General features: G+C 40.9%; 1 long non-coding RNA gene across 3 annotated transcripts; it reads right to left on the bottom strand.

Moving 5' to 3' along the window:
• Positions 1-334: 334 nt before the first annotated feature.
• Positions 335-16,071, bottom strand: LOC311221450. Of its 3 annotated transcripts, XR_014619314.1 has the most exons (5): positions 15,675-16,071; positions 5,525-6,262; positions 4,279-4,607; positions 2,492-2,817; positions 335-1,571 (listed from the first exon to the last, which is right to left on the bottom strand). It is a non-coding gene; the product is annotated as an uncharacterized lncRNA (long non-coding RNA). The 3 variants fall into 3 exon arrangements; XR_014619312.1 differs by having other exon boundaries at positions 2,455-2,817; positions 4,279-6,262; XR_014619313.1 differs by having other exon boundaries at positions 4,279-6,262.
• Positions 16,072-20,287: the final 4,216 nt, after the last annotated feature.

The raw sequence follows: 20,287 nt of genomic DNA, 5'->3' as shown, positions 1-20,287 counted from the left end.
ATGGGCTCAGACCCAGCAGACTTGAAAATTCAGTAAAAGTTCACATATTATTTATTTTGAGCACCTCTGGGAAGAGAGGAAAAAAAAACATTTCTGTCAGAAAAAGAAGACAAAAATGTCTAGTGAAAAGACAGAATCCAGGGTGGAGGACTCAATGCAGTGAAACAGAAACAGAAAATAAACCCAGGCTATAGAATATTAGTCTCCTAAATATAGCTTTCTGGCTTTTAAATGGGAAATGTAAAAGGGATTTAAAGCAGGGATTTAAAGAGAGAAACTTCCCTTTTGCAGTCTACCTCTTAATAAGTCAAGCAACCTTTTTAACAAGGATATATGAAGTTGTCCATCCCAGTATTTTATTTTTATTTTTTCCCCAGCAAAACAAAACCTCAATCAAGGAAGATGCAGCAGAAGCTTAATCAAGACATGCAGACACACTTTGCTATAAGCTTTTACACCTTTTACAAAGTTTGCGTAGGAAGGACCAAATATACAGCCATCATATCAGTGCCTGAAGATGTTCACTGTGTATGTCTGTAGCTATGCTGTTGTGTCCTTGTGCTCCCATTTGGAGAGGGCCATGTAAGATTAGTCTCCTATGGCTCCTAGCTCTTTTCTTTTTGACTTGATAGATGTATAATGGTTGTAAAAGCTATTAAAAATCACAAAACAAGAGGGAGAGAACAGCTCTGAATCTGTTCTTGGCCTGTGTTGGTCTCTGGTTTTTGAACCTGGTCATATTTTATCTACTTAGAAAGTTTCTTCCCACCAGTTTACAATGTCTATAATAGGATTTCAGTGCACGACATTTGCTCTCTGGGAATGGAATACGTGTGTGTTGGTGAGCCTGAACTGCATGTGAGAGCTGGACACATATATGTATATGTGAATATATATGTGTGTATATATATGAATGGTAGTGGTAGTATATATGGTAGTATATATGGTAGTATATATGAATAGCAGGCTCCATTTGCAGCTGCTTAAGCCCAAATATAAGAGAATGCATTTAACAAAGTTTTCCAGCCAGTCGCGTGGTTGAAAGAGGCAAAAGTAATTCATAGACCCAGTCATGTTTCAGTCATCCAGTTTTAACTTGAAAGTCAACTTTAGAGAAAAGCGGTCCTAAAAAGAAACTCTCTCAGCAAGAAAAAGTTGGAAGTGTAGTATGGCGTTTTTAAAACAGCCTTTGAAAGAGCAGAAATTCTCCTTCAGACATACCACAGGTCTCCGCATATCTCTTGAGCACAGTGCAACACGAGGAGCACACGTTTTACAGTTCTAAGCATATTTAATACAATGTTTTTACAGCAGCTGTTGCTTTCACAGAACTTTAACCCCACTGTGTAAATGCATCACAGGGAAAATACTCTGTTGTCTTGGAGACAGCCTTTGCTCACAAGCCTTTTTCCACCGAGCTGGTGTCAGCTTTCAGCCTCGGTCACATTCCAGGCAGACGGGCAAATCCCGGCCTCTACTCAGCCTTCAGGACTGGCTGGCCCTGCTGGAGAACGGCTCAGAAATCCACGGCAATTACCACAGCCCTGCACGATCAGCTTCCACAGCTGCACCTGATGAGAAAAGGAGAAAAATCAGTCCAAAAAGGAAACAAAGAGCAAAAGTGTTCCTGACACCCTATATTTTTTTTCTCATAGTCATTTGTTTCTCACTTATTCAGCCCACTACAGAGCCAGGTGTCTTTTTCCTGCTAAATTTAGACCAATTTATTGCCTTAGCTGAGAAGTGTTATGTTACAGCTGACACTTGGAAGATCATTTGATGTATAGTGTGACAAATGCCTGCTATTAAAGGACTCATAGAACTTCTCATCTTTGCTGAAAGCTAATACCAGCTCCTGACTTGATCTGTCCATCTCTCTAGTATATGCACTCACAACTACGGGTAGTACACAGCAAAAGCTGCCTTCGTCATGTGTTTGTGGACACAGCCCAGAGATATATTTGAAAGGCCTGCCTTCAAAAATCACATATATAAAAGAGAAACAGTTGGAAACTTCTGTTGAACCCAAGAGAATTTGTTTTCATCTCCATTTAAGACATATGAATATGCTTGAAGTGGCTGTGCATCATGCTGGACTAATAATAACAAAAAATGATGCTGCAAACTTCAAATATAGCTGCCACACATCAAGGAGAGATTTTTCAGAGTTGTGTAGCTGGACCTAATCCTTTGAAGCACTGAATGCAGTGAGTGTCCAAAGGACTCAGGTCTTCCAAGAAAACGCTTCCAACAGCTAAGGCCTTATATCTAGTAACCTCTCTGAAAATAGCAAAGTATAGTCATGTCTCTGACTAACTTGTAATCAACACTTCTTTCCTTCATGTTTAAGCACTGTATTTGTCAGGAGGTAATGCAGAGCCAATGTAAAGCTAAGAAGATAATGTTTGTTTCCAAACACCCTCATCAAAGCCCGTATCTAGAACATGCTCCAACCTGGCTCCCCTACGGGCAGCAGCTCCTGCCAGGTCACCTGCTCCTGCGTGGGCTCCTCTCCACGGGCTACAGGTCCGGCCCAGAATCTGCTCCGGCAGGGGTCTTCCACAGGCGGCAGCCTCCGTCGGTGCAGGGCCACCTGCTCCACCGTGGTCTCCTCCACGGGCTGCAGCGTGGAACCCTGCTCCACCGTGGTACTCCATGGGCTGCAGGGGGACATCCTGCTTCACCATGGTCCTCACCACAGGCTGCAGGGGACTTCTGCTCCGGCGCCTGGAGCACCTCTCCCCCTCCTTCTACACTGACCTTGGTGCAAGGCTGTTCTCTCACTCCCTTGACTCTCTCGGCTGCTGTGTGGCTGTCCTGGTTTCAGTTAGCACAGAATTAATTTTCTTCCTAGTAGCTGGTGGAATGCTGTGTTTTGGCTTAGAATGAGAAGAGTGCTGATAACACCCCGATGCTTTAATTGTTGCAGGGCAGTGCTTATACTAAGCCAAGGACATCTCAGCCTTTGCTCTGTCCTGCCAACGGGCAGGCTGGGGGGTGCAGTAAGAGCTGGGAGGGGACAGACCCAGGACAGGTGACCCAAACTAGCCAAAGGGGTATTCCATACCATCTGACGTCATGCTAAACAATATATAGGGGTGGCTAGCCGGGGGGGGGGGGCCGGACTGCTCGGGGTTAGGCTGGGCATCGGTCAGCGGGTGGTGAGCAATTGCATTGTGCATCACTTGTTTGTACATACTATTATTACTTTCGTATTATCCCCATTGTATCATCATTATTATTATTGTTATTATTATTTTTGTTATTTTTTTTTTTTTTTTTTCCTGTCTTATTAAACTGTCTTTATCTCAACTCACGGGCTTCACTTTCCATTTCTCTCCCCCGTCCCAGAGAGGGAGGGGGGAGGGTGAGCGAACGGCTGCGTGGTGTTTAGCTGCCGGTCGGGTTAAACCACGACAGTGGCGCAGCGTTTTTTCCCTGTCTTAAATATGCTCTCACAGAGGCGCAAAACAACATCGCTTATTGGCTCGGATCTGGAAAACAATGGGGCCCTTCCCAAACATGGGGCAGCTTCTAGATCTTTCTCACAGAAACCACCCCTATGGCTCCCTGCTACCAAAACCTTGCCACGTAAACCCACTACAAATATATAGCATTATAGCATTAAGAGAAGGTAGAGCTCTTAAGAACATGTGTGTGTGTCCTAAAGCATCACAGGAAGCTCTTCTCAGGATTAAGTTGTGTTTTAAGCTTGTGTTTTAACTCGTGCATTGTACATTCCATCAGTTCATGTCTCCTATGCTTAGCATTGGGTTACAAATTGTGGAAAGATGCCTTCAGCACAGGTCTAGCTTCTTCCTCCATTTCTTCCTCCCACACACCAAAGTCTCTAGAGGCAACTCAGCTGGCTCTACCCTATGAAAATGCTGTATCTACAGCACTTCTTTTCCAGCATTTGCTGTGCCAAAGCCTGCTTTGCTGGCAAGCCAGGAGTTGCAGGTGCTGCTGCAAGGCTCAGCAAAGCTAACAAGCTGTCTCATTCAGCCCTAGCCACCAGCAATTTCCTTGCTTAAGGCTAGCTTGCCAGCTCAGCAAGTACAACTGCAAACACTGCAGAGGACACCTGCATGATCTCCAGATGATGGTCAGAGCCAGGCTTTCCACTACCCTCTCTTCTCCTTCCCCAAGAAAGGGTTTGGGTACTCTCAGTGGAGTACCTCAACCCTATCCATCTCTGATGATGGCTCCCTGGAGAAACACCAGCAAATAAAGAAAAAAGAATTCCATCTTCCACACTTTTCTCTTGTTTATACTTACTGTGCTAACTGCAACAGGGGATGATGACAAACATAATCACTGATCACCATGATTTTCCTGAGGCAGCGAGAGCCATAGTTCAAGCCCCAAGAAGGTAGAGTGATCCTAGGCCGTTTACAGAACAGTAGCAGCTTCTTAGCATAGAAATGAAGTTAGAAGCATGGAGCCAAAGCCACAAGGCAAACCTCCTCTGTGTGTCATGAGCAGTATTTGGCCTTTCAGAGGATGTGTGCATGTCAGCTTGCAATCTGAAAATGCCAAACCACATTCTGCAAGCGTCACATGCCTATGCTGGATACAGGAGTTCATTAGGAAGCAACTGACCAATGCTGTCAAGTGAAAACAGAGAGAGAGTTGGTCTGATCTGACCTCAGAGAAGAATCAGTGTGTACTTGACATTTATATGTGTGGCTTTACTGAAAGCGAAAACATATTTCTGACCTCAGTATCACAGGCAAATTGTAACCGTGCATCCTCTGTCCTGGAAAGTACAAGCATTTTTTGAAGTTGCGCTGCTATCTGCCTTGCTTTAAATTCTGCACATTCAAAAGTGCACTTTAAAAGCTACCCACTGACAAGGCAGAGGATTGCAAAAGTAGCTACAAAAGCCAGTGTGACACTTGAATTGCTTCCAGTGAATACTAAGAAGAGGTAATTAGAAATAAATAGTATCTAATCACATCCATTTTGTTTTTGTGAAAGGGTGATCGTTATCTGGGTTCAAATGAAAACATGCATGCAAAAGGTTTGTATCCAATCACAGACTATACAGTCTGACATATTTCTAGTCAATATGAAGCAACCCAGCTGGAACTTGGAGGTCTTGAAAGTTCCCAAATAAGCAGGGGCCCAGAATTATTAATAAAATGCATCAGCAAAAAGCTTGTCTCTGTTTTAGGTATTACATTTCAAAATGGATGTAGATGTTTTGTTTTTTTTTGTTGTTGTTGTTTGTTTGTTTGTTTGTTTTGTTGTTGGTGGTTTTGTTTTTTGTTGTTGTTGTTGTTGTTTGTTTGTTTGTTTGTTTTTTGTTTTTTCTGGTTTAAAACTGAGTGAAGTGAGATGGTTGTGATCTATGTAATTCTAAACCTGGCATACAGCTTTTTTCATGGACTACACTGGTACAGTTATATATAGTCAGAAAATAGGTTGTTATGTTATTTCATGGGAAATCTTTCAATGCCAGATTTATATTCTTGGAATTTCATGTTGGTCTTCCAACACGATTAGCTGGTACGTTATTTACCCGTGTCTGACCTCTGGTATCTCCAACCTCTTATCCTCCGGATCTGCTGTCTTTGTCACTTTTTTTTGGTGCACTTAAATACTCATAGTAATCTATAAAATAGACCTTCATAACTGTTCAATTTTTTTGGAATGTTAAACCCAAATTTTCAGTCAACATTTTTTTCTTTTCTGGTGGTTCTTTATCTCTAAGTTCCAGAAAGAAAAATCACAGAAACATAGAATAACAGAATATCCCCAGTTGGGGGGTGACACAAGAGGATCATTGAGTCCAACTCCTGGCTCCACACAGGTCTACCCAAAAATTCAGACCATATAAATAAGAGCATAGTCCAAACACTTCTTAAACTCTGACAGGCTTGGTGCCATGATTGCCCTGGGAAGCCTGTTCCAGTGTACCACCACTCTCTCAGTGAAGAACCTCTTCCTCATATGCAACCTGAACCTCCCCTGTTGCAGCTTGACTCCATTCCCTTGGGTCCTAAATTAGTGTAATACTTTTTTTTTTTTTTTTTTTTAAATGAAATTATTGGTAAACACTATTGAAACAGTCTTTTATTTTTTTTTTTTTTTTTTTTTTTGTCCTCTAGCAAACTATCAAACTAGGGAGATAAAAAATTTCCAACACTAGTGCATGCTGGAGTTTAGTTGAAAAACAAAACTTTGTTAATACATGGTCCAGTGAAAGCAGTGCTATACTGTTATGGTAAAAAATGCACTAGCGCATGCTGGAGTTTTCCTGAAAAAAAAAAAACAAAAAAAAAAAAAAAAAAAAAAAAAAACATCTTTTAATACACAGTCCAGTGAAAGCAGAGCTATATTGTGATGGCATTTATGAAAGCAATAGGACAAAAATTCTGACATTTAACACTTCCAGATACATCAAAACTTTCCCAGAAAAATGGCTAGGAAAGGTCAAAGAAAGGGAAAGGATAACAGGCTGAAGGTCCCATTATGAAAAGTTAAAGTGCCCTAAATGACAAAGCATAGTACTGTGAAAGGAGCCAGGTGTCAGATGCCTTTGCTGCATGTTTACATGTTGACTAGTCTCTCAGTCCCATGAGGAGGGTCACCTTTGCTGGTCTTCAGCTTTGAAGCAAGTACCTTTGTGTTTCCACCCTACCCAGGACTGCATGCTTCCCCCTTCTGCCTCTCTGATTGTCCCTTTCTGGGAGGGTTGGGGACCCCCAGGGTGGCAGTGCTTCTGTCCCTCACCGTGGTGTCATCTGCGAGTGCACCAATACACTCTTGGTTTCTGTTGCTTGCAAAAGCATACCGAAGATGAGAGAGTGGAAGTACCTACCCCTCAGTGGCAGACACAGGAGGGTGTTCCCATGCAAATGTCCCCTTTAAGCCTGGATATACTGTTTTAAAGAACTGTCAGCAAACCAAAGAGGTGATTGTGCTCCCATCTTGAAGAACCGATACACAACTAGAGGTAATTCAGCAGTTATAATCTTTCCTGATTGCTTTCCTGAGGACCAGTTAAATGAATTTCTTGTTTTTATGTAAGAGTCTTCCTGTTCTGAAGTGTGATAGAGCATCAGAACAGGCATCGACAACAGACTATTTCAATGGACTTTTCCTGGGAAGTAATTGACAAGAAAAAGTGATTTTGGATTATCTGGTATGAGAAACATCAGCATTAGAATAGATATAACGGCATAAGATATCTTCTGATAACAGGTTTCCAAGGAATGGATTGTCTTTTCTGAAAGGTATGAAACAGTGAAGCAGTAATAATTTAAATCTCTGGGACAAATTACTGAGATCACACAAGATCTGTTTCAAAGCATAATTTCTTTATTGGACAATTTGGTGAAAGCACATAAAAACTCTTGTGGCCTGTCACCTGCTGACAGTCACAGATATATCAGCTGAGATATTTGGGAAACATGCATTTCAGGATAAGGTTGTTCATACTTGGAGATTTTAGAACAGACTGCACTGATGTCGATCAGTCAACAGAGAATAAAGGTAAAGGGGAACAGGAGTTTCCTTATTAGAAATAATGTTCTAAGATACTTTTCAGAGATTTTTATTGACCTAATAAACAACAAAAATCAGCTCAGTGAAATATGAAATAACATGAGTCATAAAATCATACAATATCCTGCGTTGGAAGGAATCCACAAGGATCTTGGAGTCCAGTTCCTGACTCCACAGAAGACTACCCAAAAATCAGACCCTGTGTCTGAGACCATTTTCCAAACGCTTCTTGAACTCCAGCAGCATTGAGGCCATGACCACTGCCCTGGGCAGCCTGTCCCAGTGCCCAACCCCCCTCTGGGTGCAGACCCTTTCCCTAACCCCCAGCCTGACCCTCCCCTGTCCCAGCTCCATGCCGTCCCCTCGGGTCCTGTCGCTGTCCCCAGAGAGCAGAGCTCAGCGCCTGCCCCTCCGCTCCCCTCGTGAGAGAGCCGCAGGCCGCCATGAGGCCTCCGCTCAGCCTGCTCTGCTCGGGGCTGGTCAAACCAAGGGGCCTCAGCTGCTCCTCATACGTCTTCCCCTCCAGACCCTTCACCAACTTTGTAGCCCTCCTTTGGACACTCTCTAATAGTTTTATGTCCTTTGTACATTATGACACCCAGAACTGCACACAGTACTCAAGGTGTGAGGCTGCACCAGCACAGAGAAGAGCGGGGCAATCCCTTCCCTCAACCAGCTAGCAATGCCAAGCCTGATGCACGTCAGGATATAGTTGGACATTTTGATCTCCAGGGCACACTGCTGGCTCATATTCAGCTTGCTGTCAACCAAAATCCCCCAGATCCCTTTCTGCAGGGCTTTTATCCAGCCTCTCATGCCCCAGCCTGTACATACATTTAGGATTGCCTTGTCCCTGGTGTAGAATCCAGCGCTTGCTCTTGTTAAACTTCATACAACTGCTGATTGCCCAGCCTTCTGATTTGCCAAGATCTCTCTACAAGGCCACTCTACCCTTGAGGGAGTCAAGTGCTCCTCCTAAGTTAGTACTATCTGCAAACTTACTGTGCATTTGAGTCCTGCATCCAGATCATTTATAAAAACATTGAAGAGAACTGGCACTAAAATGGAACCTGGGTAACCCCATCAGATCAGTACCTCTCCCTCACTCCCCATTGTGAGGAAGTTTTAGTAATGAAGTCAGGTCTCAGTTTCCTCTTCTTTAACCTGAAAAAAACAAGTGACATCAGCCACTCCTCATATTTTGTCCCCCCTAGACCTATCTTTCTTTTCCTTCTATGTTTTATTACGTTTTAGAAATAATATATATATATATTCCAATGCAAAATATTAAAATACCATGTTCGGCTCATTTAAAGAGCATCATATGAAATATTTGACATACAAACAGTCTCTCTTTTCATGACAAGATGAAACTTTCTTTTTTTTTTTTTTTTTTCCAGCAAAGTGTCTATTAGATCCAGTATACTCCCCTTTACCAACAACAATGTGCTTTAACACTGACTCAGCATGAGTGCTTCTTAGAGCCAGTGGGACCTTTGCCAGAGCAAGGAGTGGAAGGCAGATTCCTAGGGGAAAGGAGAATTATAACAATGGTGCTCTGCTGAAAGACCTTCCTGAAGGAAGGAAAAAAACACTGTGGGGAAACCTCCAGGTAGTTCTTGTAATTAGAGACAAATTCAGTATCATCTTCCAAACCAAAGAAATAATTGTCTTCATTGTTTCATTTGGAATGCTGGAAAAATAAATAAAATAAATTTAAAAAGTAAAAATAAAGAGAGGAAAAAAAAAAAAAAAAGGAAAAAAAGGAGACAAAAACACTGTTTTTGACCAAGTTCCCTAGGTTTGCCAGGGAACACGTAATACATACTTAGCTAACCTGTCTGGAATTATACCTAAACCACAGCTGAGTCACCTGAGAGGAGGGAAAGGAAGCATTCACAGAAACAGCAATCCATGTATCAGGCTCTGGCACTTGCAGTCTTAGCTGGCCATGCTGCATGCCCTTCTCCTATCACTACTTCACTTTTTCCTGCAGTGGTAAAATGCACAGTAGAGTTTTCAGTCTCTGGAACCAGTTCGAGTCTAGCACAAGTGATGATAGCTCTGGTGAAATCACAGGGGACACCCCAAGGGGCAACACCACCCCTGACACCTCTCTAGAAATAATAAGTGTGCCCAGCCCTTGAATTGCCTGATACAATATTATCTATACCTACATCTGACATACAGGTATCTAGAAGTTTAGAGGAAGAGTTCAGATCAAAGTGTATAAAGTTCATGTTAGAAAACATTATTTTTTTTATTCAACATATTCAGTACATACTAAGCATATATTGAGGACTTCTGCGTTTGTCAATACCTGTCACTGTCACAAAACCAGTACAGTGAAGAGACTGTCGGTCTTATAAAATGATATGCCACTAAGCTGATCTGCTCTCATTATTCCTGCAAGTTCTCTGTTGCAGCAGCATCAATGACTGCAACAGCAACAACTGCTGGACCACAATAGGAACTGCTGCTCTAGTTCCACCAGGTAAACTTTGTGTTTCTGTTTACATAACAAAATGCTTTGAAGGGAGCATTCCTGCTTAGCAAGTGGAGTTTCAGACCACTGGCTAGTCTCAGGGCATACAAACTGCATTTCTTTATGGTTAAACTAAACCAGAAGGCACCTTAAAAACAAAACAAAACAAAACAACAACAACAACCACCACCAGCAACAACAACAACAACAACAAAGCAGATCAGAGCTAGTCCAAAATAAAACACCTGAAACACATCTGGTATGAGTGTTGGCTCTCCAGTACTGCTCCTATTGTGCACCAGAAGCTGTTTATGTGAAAGTGGCCTTTGTCATCTGCCCAAACAGCAGTAGGTGACAGAACAAATATACAGGTTGCATTAACACTATCACTCCAACCTTAACATTGCCCTGAAAGCTGCACCTGTTCCGTGTGTGTACTGGATGTGAAGTAAAACTGACTGGATCAGGTGTAACATAGTAAGATGAGGCTGCTGGCACACCTGCCCTTGGTTAACCAGACACTATGTGTTCTGGGTGACAGCATATTTAAGCATAAGGCCTGAAATATTGAAGCAGAACAGCAGCATATTTTAATCCTCTTAGTAGATATGTGGAGGTCAGGTTCACTGATGTATTTTGGATTGCTACCTGCTGCATGTGTGATTTCTGTACTTCTGTCCATCACATTGTCAGAGTTTAAACTGTATCCACACAGGGTCATTGCAGATCAAAATATATTCAAATACGGTCATATTTTTTCTTGGAAGGTTCTGAAATGGTCTCCATTGTCTAAACAACCTTCAGATGTAATGGGAGCACTCAGCTTCTACCATCTCAGACCTTTGGTTTGTGTCGCTGTTTTTTTTTTTTTTTGCTGTTGTTGTTTGTTTGTTTTGTTTTGTTTTGCTTTTACCTTTGAGTTCTTTTACAGACTGTATTCAATAAGAGTTTAATGTTAGCCATCAGACAGTAAAAGCAAGGATGTGTAGCTAAGTCTGTCATTGTATTGCTATGAAATAAGAAAACATTATACAGCAAATTCCACCAGCTCTTTCCTTCAGGTAATCACTTCCAACATATCCCAGAGCTGCTGACAGATTTCTGCTGTGTTCGTTTAGACACAGCCTGCCCAGTGGCTGATTTTGTCCATTCTCTCCAATGAACCAAAATTTTATTCTTTTAGCAAAGGTTTTGCTAGGATTTTTCCCTAAGTTCCCCAGTAGCAGAAGGGAGTGGACCAAGTATGTATCCCCTTCCCAAAAGCACAGCAATTAGAATCCCCCTTGTCCACTGGGAATGACTTGAAAACATCACATGTTTTCCTAAGCTAGCATTTTGCCTTTGTTAAGACATGCCAATTGTGTTAGCAAGTGCTCTGTGTAATCCATGACTTAAAAATCTGGAGCCTTGACTTTTAAAAGAAGAGCTTGTTATTACAGACCTATTGTTAGCCACGTGTGGCAGTATTAGAAAGATACGGTTGTGTACTTTGGCTTTGTTAATAAATCTAAACCCTGTCTTTGATGCTCTGCGGTGATAAAAAGTATACAAAAGCTTGAAATGCAAATACACTCATGTGTACATAGCCCAAACGATTCACATCATTTACAGACGTGTTGTCTTATGGACTATAGTCACCACTGCCTCCGCATAAGTAGAATGCATTATGGTAAAAAAAAATAAATAATGATAATAAAAATAAATAAAATAAAATAAAATAAAATAAAATAAAATAAAATAAAATAAAATAAAATAAAATAAAATTAAATAAAATAAAATAAAATAAAATAAAAAGCAGTATAATCTTCGTAGTTTATTCTGAAGGATAAATTTCAGCAGTTAAGTGTTGTAGAGATTGATATTTTCACCAAAGTATTACAGGCATTTCAGTACAAAACCACACTTTTACTACAACAAACAAAATAAACAGCTACTGAACCTTCCTTTCATCACCAAAAAAAAAAAAAAAAAAAAAAAAAAAGGCTCCAAATTTACAAAAAGCAAAATTTGAGGACTGTGAAGTGACTTTGAATAAAGTTGCTGCAAACTTAAAGTGGTTAAGCTTGTAAGTTCATTTATTTTCTTACTTCGTATTTAATGTTGTTTGAAATATAGTGCTATGTAGGCATGATTTACACCTAGTGTAAGGAATGTGCTCACATGCTACTGTTCGTTATGTCCAGCTTTTGGCCTTGGCAAAAGGATCTGCTTCACGTGGTGGAAAATTGGAATCAAATTGATTTGGTTTAAATTAGTTCATTATGTGCTAAGTAGTGGTTTGGAGCTGTGGGTGTCATTATTGAAATGTTTTTCTCGTCTATTGAAAACTAGGAAATTACCTAAAGTAAAGGTGGAAAATATTAACTAATGCCAACAGCACTTGAAAAGAATGGCTGGAGGTGTCAGGTCCTCACTACATTAATCATGTTGGATTATTAGCTCTCTTTCCTGAGGTGCACCTGTAATGGTGGGGTTTTGATGAGAACTAGATTTAAAAAATATGTGAATGGCAAGTTAGAATATAAGTTGTGCCTTATATAACCACAGAATTTAACATACACAGTTAGCTCCACAGCAAATTGTAGGTGAAGCTTACTGATTTCTTCTGATTCAGGAAGACTCTTAAGTAAAAGAGACATTCTTGAAGGAAATTCTAATCATAATCAGAATTTTGGTAGTTCTGCTAAAGGTGACTTGCAGTTCTATGGAATATATGGCTTTTACCGAAAATGCACTCTAATCAAAAGTGCACTGCACCAGTTGAAATGGGACTTCAGGTGTTTTTGTTGTTGTTTTTCTGTTTGTTTGTTTTAGTTTAGTTTTGCTTTGATACTCTGCTTTCAAAACACAATGGTCAGGAGGGAGTAGGGACTGGTGACTGTGCCTTCTGAGGGGAGGTGGGGACCTCCAGTTGTGAGTGATTGCACAGCATGGGCACCAAGACTCCAATCTCTGACCACTAATAGGTCATCCAGCAGGACATTGCCAGACACTGACAACTCACTCTGAGCATGTGAGCCAGCTGGCTACTTATCTGAGAGTCAGGCTGAAAACCATGAGTTGCCTCAATGCAGATGGAGAAAAAAAAAAAAAAAAAAAAGGATCTATTTTTCTTTTCTATTTTTCACATTAAATTTTTTCAATACGAGCTAGTAAATGCTATCCAGAGAAAACATGGCTCATCCTGAGAGGTGACTCTTTGTCCAGACCACTATCCCTCTTCAGAAGAGAATGACAAAAGAAACACTTTTCTGCTTTTGGGCTAGCAGCATGCAGAAGAAAAGCTGATACCAGTTCCTGTCCTTCCTGCTACCTCATCTTACGCAAACACTCAGCGTATGCAATTATTTTTGCCCTTGGATGCATCAGCCAGGATTTTAACAGCTCTATGAACACCCTCTCTGCTGACCAGTTGTCTGCAGCCAAAGCACTGAAGTCTTTGGATATGGCTCTGCTATCTCCTCTACTTTAGCTCAGTAAACCCTGCTGCCTTCCCAGAAAAGCCAACAAGACGTTGGGCAACAACAGGAAGGGTCCTGATGGCAGAGGACATTTTTTTGCCACCTCATAAAACCTTGGAGTGCTGTGTGCAGAGCTGGTCTCTGAAACCCAAGAGGTGCATAACGTAGCTGGAAAGCACACAGAGGAGGGAAAGTAAATTGCTTAGGTTGGCAGAGCATCAACCTTAGCAGGAAAGTCGAGAAGGGTTGGGACTCTTCGGGGCAGAGAGTAGGCTGAGGGATGGTATGACCAGTTTGCAAAATCATAAAAGTGGTGGATAGCTTGAATGCGAACCTGCCATTCACTAACTTTCACAATACTAGAGCTAGGGGGCACTCGATAAAACCCATAGACAACCTTAAATCAGATTAAAAAGTACTCATTTAAAGTGCACACAGTGAACTTCTGGAACTATGAACTTCTGGCTATGGAGGCTGGCAGTGACAGCAGGACCCCAAAAAGAATTAGATAAATTCCTGGACACCAGATCTATAAATGAGCAGTAAGAAGATGAGACAGAGGTGCATCCTCAAATACCCCCACCCCACGCTTGGTGATGCTGGGGAAGGATAAGAGGAAAGGCTCAAAAACATCCAAGGCTCACGTGCGCCCCCAAAATATCACCTCCCATTCTCGATAGACACCCTGAATTCCTGAAAGATTCCACAGGTTCCTATAGTTAATAGCATCCTTGAAATACTTTGTCTGTAACTTGAGCTGCAGCAAGGAAATCGATATCAGAGGCTAACTTTCTAGGGCACAGGATGAAATGACTCCTTTTCTTGATTGCAGACATGACAAACATTGCTGTCAAGCAATGTCTCTGGAGGAGGATTGCCATTTGCTCTTCAGGAGACATGGGTTAGGTCTTGCCACAGATAAGCCCCTAATACAGTGTCATTGTTGTCACTGCTTCTCTACATATCTCATGGTAGAGGAACACATTGAACTTAATTACCAACTTATTTCTTAACCTTGGTCGTTTATACTTTAAACTTTTTTTACATTAAAACTTTTAAAACTTCAAAAGTTTAAAACTAAAAAGGGGTTGTTTTCTTTTCTTTTTTTGAGTTTAGAAAAGAGACACATAACTTCATTTTTTCACCAAAAAAAAAAAAAAAAAAAAAAAAAAGGTGCTTGCTAATGTTTCCCATGTCCCTAGTGCCTGGAAGTTTTTATTCCTTACCATGGACTGAGAACTCATATTTCATTCCTTACCATGGACTGAGAACTCATATAAGAATACACAAATAAGATATGAAAGCTGCCTTTCTAAGATGTGTACATTTTTTCATATAGGTTGTGTTGAAATTTGATTAGTAGGACAGTAATGTGAGAAGGAAAGAAGTGAGTGGAGTTGAAATTTTTCTGTTTGGTCTTTTAATATGCACAGCTGTTGTGATTGATGTTCTCATGTTGGCAAGGAGTTGCCTATAAATGAGAAATATTTTTGACTATAGAGAACTGATTCATAATTATCTTCTTTCACAGGATCCCTTACGGGTTGCAATTTCACTCAGTAAAGTTCCTACCAAAAATGTACTGCCTGAAGTATAGCTTGGTGAAGAAGGAGGTGGTGCTAGTCTATCTTACAGCAGAAGAAAATTGCCACTCTTATTGAAGATGAATGCTGAAGGTTGCTAAGTAGGTACCCTTATGGCCTCCCAGACATACATGTACATGTAACACCAGGTCCAAGACCACTTGTCTTCATACATGTTGGAACAGCACATTCATCCTATTCCTAGTATGTAAGCCTTTGTCAGTTCTTTTCATCATTTTTTTTCCCCACCAGTTCAGGCTATTGTGGCATATTCTACTATAATGGGTGTGGTTGATGTTTAGTGCTATGCCTTCTACAACAACAGGTGCAGTTTATGTTTAGCACTACACCTTCCTCCCTTTGTGCTAATGATATTGCCTCTACTCTTAAACAACAAATCAAAGTTTTTAGAGACAGTTCTCTTCTCAGCCACAGCCCTTCTTCTCTGCCTCATGATACCTCTAACGCTTCAGTTAGCAGGGCCGTGTTCTAACTGAGGACACATGTATGGCCATGTACTTACATGGGCATATACTTCAACAAGAATTATTGCCTGTTACAAATAATGAAAATAGCTATAGCAACAGGAATGTTCTAGCAACGAAGCTTACAGTAAGAAAACTCTTTACATACCTGTTATAGAGTTTTCCTTGCAGGAGACTATTGTATCAAACACTCATCCACAACAGATACCAGCTGTATGCCAGAGAAGCAGAAGATGCAGGTTGATAAATCTGCTGTGAATACCCATGAGGTCACCCATGCCTCAGCCCTGGCTGCCAGGTCCTCAACCATCCAAGTAGCTTGCCTGCTCTCTCAGTGGAATTCAGGGCTGTGCAGTTACTCCAGAGAGACACAGAGGATGATGAATTATTGTACAGTTGTCACTGTTCCACACAGGGCAGAGAGTCTCAAGAGGAAGATCTGTAAGATGAGTAGGTGCCTCACATGCCCTCTAGGTCTACTTGTCATGGAGCTTAAGGTTAAAGAAAACAGAAGGTAGAGCTTCAGTGCTACTCCATTTCTTGTAGGAGTGTTTGGTGAAATCCACGTTTCAAGATCACAGGCAAAGCCTGAGCCTTTCTGAGGGAGGAGCCAATCTGTCCGAAAGCAGTACAGAGAAACAGACTTCCAGATATTTCAGTACAACTGAACAAGTGTTCTCTGCCATTAAAAGCATGCAATGAGCATCTGTCATCCATCCTACTTTTATTTATTTGGGGTCATACTGAGGACTTTATTGATTGCAAAGTAAAGATCTTGCAACAGTTTAAAAATGGATGTAACAGCTCTCCATTTTACTGGGCCCATTTGCAACAGCTCTTAGTTTTATTGAGGTCATTTCTCATTCATGCATTTTAGGGCAAGCAGTGAGTCAAATCCTGACCATGTAAAGGTAGCATTTATGTGCCAGTTGATGTATCCTACTGTAGCTGCAATACATAGAAGGTTTGAAGGATATTTAGCTGGGATTAGAATCAGATCCTGAGGACTGAAGAATTATCCTTAGTACTGTGGCAGCCTTGATTTCCCAGCATCGGGTGTCTGTAGAAGTACAGCTGAGGTGTAGCTGAATTGTAGCAGAAGGATATATGTTGTAAGATACAATGAAATCAAGGTATCTTAAAGTAAATAGTTGTTCCCATCACAATTTACACTTTCTCAGAATAACTGGAATTGCACAGATGTGGTGTCTACAGTGAACAAGAATTGAATCTTTACTAACTCAGGGCACTAAACATAAAAGCTTTCTCCAGCAGCAGTTGATGTCCCAGCACTGGAGGCACATCCAGTTCCTAAAGAAATGTATTATTTACAAGGAAGGAGAGACAAGACAGGTATGGGATATTTGCAATATTGCTGCTTGCAACAAAAACCTTTTATGCACCTTAGTGAAAATTTTACTTTGCATTGCATTTCAGCATTCTCCTCCAACAGAGGAAATCTACTTCTCTGCCTCCACAGGGGCATTGCAAGCTGAGGGTCCTTCTTCCGTTGCCAAGTGGGAATGACATTGTAAGTAAGCCTGTGCAGATACTGTCCTCTGCTGTCTACTGTCCTGCCCAGAGGCCATGCATGAACAGCCAGCCTGGCTGTGGATGGGCTGCTGGATTGCCAGGATTGAAAACAGTGCTCGATAGGCCAAATGCGGGTGCAGTAGCTCCCAGGTTTGCTCATCTAACCCAGTTTGGTTCAATCAACTGTTTAATGGGAGAGATGTAACTCTGTCAAAAATTGATCCTCGTGAATCAGAGCTTTCGATATACACACAACCTAGTTACTCTGATGATAATAATGCTAAAAAATTGTATAAATGAATGAAAGTAACAACAATAATTTGTACTGTTTTGTTTCCCTTTGCTCACATGCAGGGCCTGATGCCATTTCTAAGAAAATGTCATTCATGCAATGTGCCTGAGGCCAGGTTTGGCCATCCTCAATGCCTGGTTTAGTAGCTCTTTGCCTATGGAATCAGTGGTGAGAGGAAAGGTGTTTCAGTCAGTCCTTGACCCAAGTGGCTGAAAAGAAACAGCACAAAAACAGTGCCTCATATCCATCCCACTTATGACTGGCCGACTCAGGGACAGCCCCTGCCTCTAGCATTAGGAAAATTAATCTGTTGTGTCCAGGTTAGCCATCACTGTCTCCTGCCTCCTCCCCTGAAACAGCTGGGAGCAGTGACTTGCACAGTGGCAGCTGTATTAGGCTGAAAAAAAACACACTTGGGCCAAGTGTAAGGATCTCTACACAGACTACAACCATGTGCCTAAAAACCTGAGTGGCATGGTGACATTCAAATAAAAGCATGACCAGCATGTAACTGCAGGAGATATGATAAATAGCTCTTTCCCAAGATTTTTTCCTGCAATAGTAAGGATAATAGTATCTTGTAAGAAGTGTCTACTGAAGAATTTTTTCATCCCCTAAAACACTAAATCAAGCAAGAACATCCAAGACCAGAGCAATGCTATAGACTCACAGCTCTTGAAAATTAGAATAGACAATTAATATTAACCTAAATGAGGAAGCAGGAGGACACTTAGGGACCCATGCAAATTTTACTGTGGTAAAGAATCCAGTTCCCTCTTTTAAAGCACGCAGTTATATTTTTATTCCATGTTACCCCCTGCAGCAAATATGAAGGTAGCTTCATTTCCTGTTCAGTGAGCAAAGGCAGAAAACAAGAGCTGGTCTCTTGGGGCTGAACTGTGTTATTCTGTGAGCTAAGATTTGTCAAATAACATGGAATAAGCACCCTTCGACTTCACGGTTCTCTTCTCCACTACCAGATTGTTGATCAGAGGTGATGGCAAAAAAACTACTAACCTCCTGAAATTTACTGGGGAATACTTTGTTATTTTAACACTACATTCAGAGAGTTCCTAATTTGCTCTGGTTTGAAGTACTCCTTATGAATACAGTGAAAGTAAGAACTCCAGAAGGAACCTGAATGAATACAGAGGAATTCAATAGCAAATACAACAGTTAAAGAAACAACCATGAAATGTGCACAAAATACACTGGAGTGAAATCTGATTGTAGTTTCACTTTGTAACTATGCTACCCCTCTACAAACACAGTTTGTACTTTTGTACCTGTCAGAAATACACACAGAGTGCTGAGGAAAACACCTTCTCGGAGGGTATGGTAGAATTTCTGGGAACTCAAGAAAACCACAAGAGAAATAGTCAAGCACTCATGACTCCTAAAGGAAGTTCCTGATACCAATACCTTTTCCCAGACTTTTCCTGAAAATAGGACCACTAGTAAGCCCTCAACTCACACAAGAGTCCTACAAGAGGCCAAGAAAGCAGCCATGAGTTGTCTGAGTTAGTGTTGGGAAATGTCTCCAGACGCAGACAGAAAATCAGACTGGGAGTGGATGTATCCACAGCTGCACTAGTCCCGTTTCAGTAAATAGCATTGGGCTATACTTTGGTATGATCTATAGTAGTCAGTGCCGTTTTTGGTGCTGGAACAAAATCTCAGGCAGGGAAAGCAGGGATTTGTTATTTCTTTGTGGTGTCATACAACATACTGGAGAGGTAGTTTTCCATGACGTTTGTCTTTGCAACATAAGCCACATTCATTGTGCCAGGAAGCTAGTCATTTGGAGGCCCAGTCTTCATCAGTTTGAAGTTTGAAAGACCACAGTTGTTTGTAGGGAAGAGGAAAGTAATGGAGGTTTTCAAGAAAAAAAATATATATATATATATCAATATATATATTGCAAAGTAAAGAGTTAATATGACCAAAGACCTGAGATCACCTGAAGACTGAAGATAGTGTGGATTTTGATATCATTAACAACACACCCTACTGCAAGTTTGGAGGGTGTATGTCTCAGACTCAAAGCTGATATAAGCTTTGGTGGGCACAGTAGGTCACTGTAGCAAATAATGTATGTTTGAAGAAAAAAAAAGAAAACAAACAAACAAACAAACAAACAAAAAACACAACACTAATACAACCACATCTGTATTTCCAGATGTCATTACCTGAGTACCAATATAAAATAAGCTTGGAAAGTATGGAAGGGTTTTAGGATCTCAAGAAAGCCATAGGAGAAATAGTCAAACGTTCATAACTCCCTAGGGGACATCCAGTAATCTTTCTGATGCCAATACCTAAGTACCAATATAAAGCAAGTTGTTTCAATTAACTAGCTCTTCAAACAGAAATATCGTTTCCTAAAGGCAGATGCTCTTTGAGGCACTGCATTAGAAAAGACAAAAACTATTTCTCCAATGATGAGATTTTAATCTGTTTACTGAACAAAACTTGTGGCAATATATTTTAAATGGTATTCCATAAAGTTTATTACTAAGAGCATTAATAGCTCCCAATATTCCCAATATTTGACATTTTTACCTATGCTCTTGCCTAAGTGTTTGCAGGGTTCAGATCTCTATGTTCCTTTAAGGCTTCTGGCAGTTGTTCATGCCTTTTTTTTTTTTTTTTTTTTTTTTTTTTTTCCATTTACTGTATAAAACATGGGGGGAAAAAAATAACGGTTTCTGGTGTTACATTTTTCCAAATGTGTTCCAACTTCTTGTGACTTATCAGATTCAAGGAAGGGATGAGAAATTGATGCAAAAGAAGGGCAGTGAGATGATAATAATGGAGTCTTAGGAAACCTAAGGCTGTGTTCCAGGTCTGTGAAGGAGGACAGATGGTGCAAGGCCAAAGGGGAAGATGTATCTAGAGGTCTCAGGGACAAATAACACAGACATACCTCTGAAGGT

The sequence above is a fragment of the Netta rufina genome (assembly GCF_964035555.1).
Source record: "Netta rufina genome assembly, chromosome: Z".
Taxonomy (NCBI): Eukaryota; Metazoa; Chordata; class Aves; order Anseriformes; family Anatidae; genus Netta; species Netta rufina.
The sequence above is the reverse complement of the archived record's forward strand: the minus strand, read 5'-3'. Positions and strand labels throughout refer to the sequence as shown.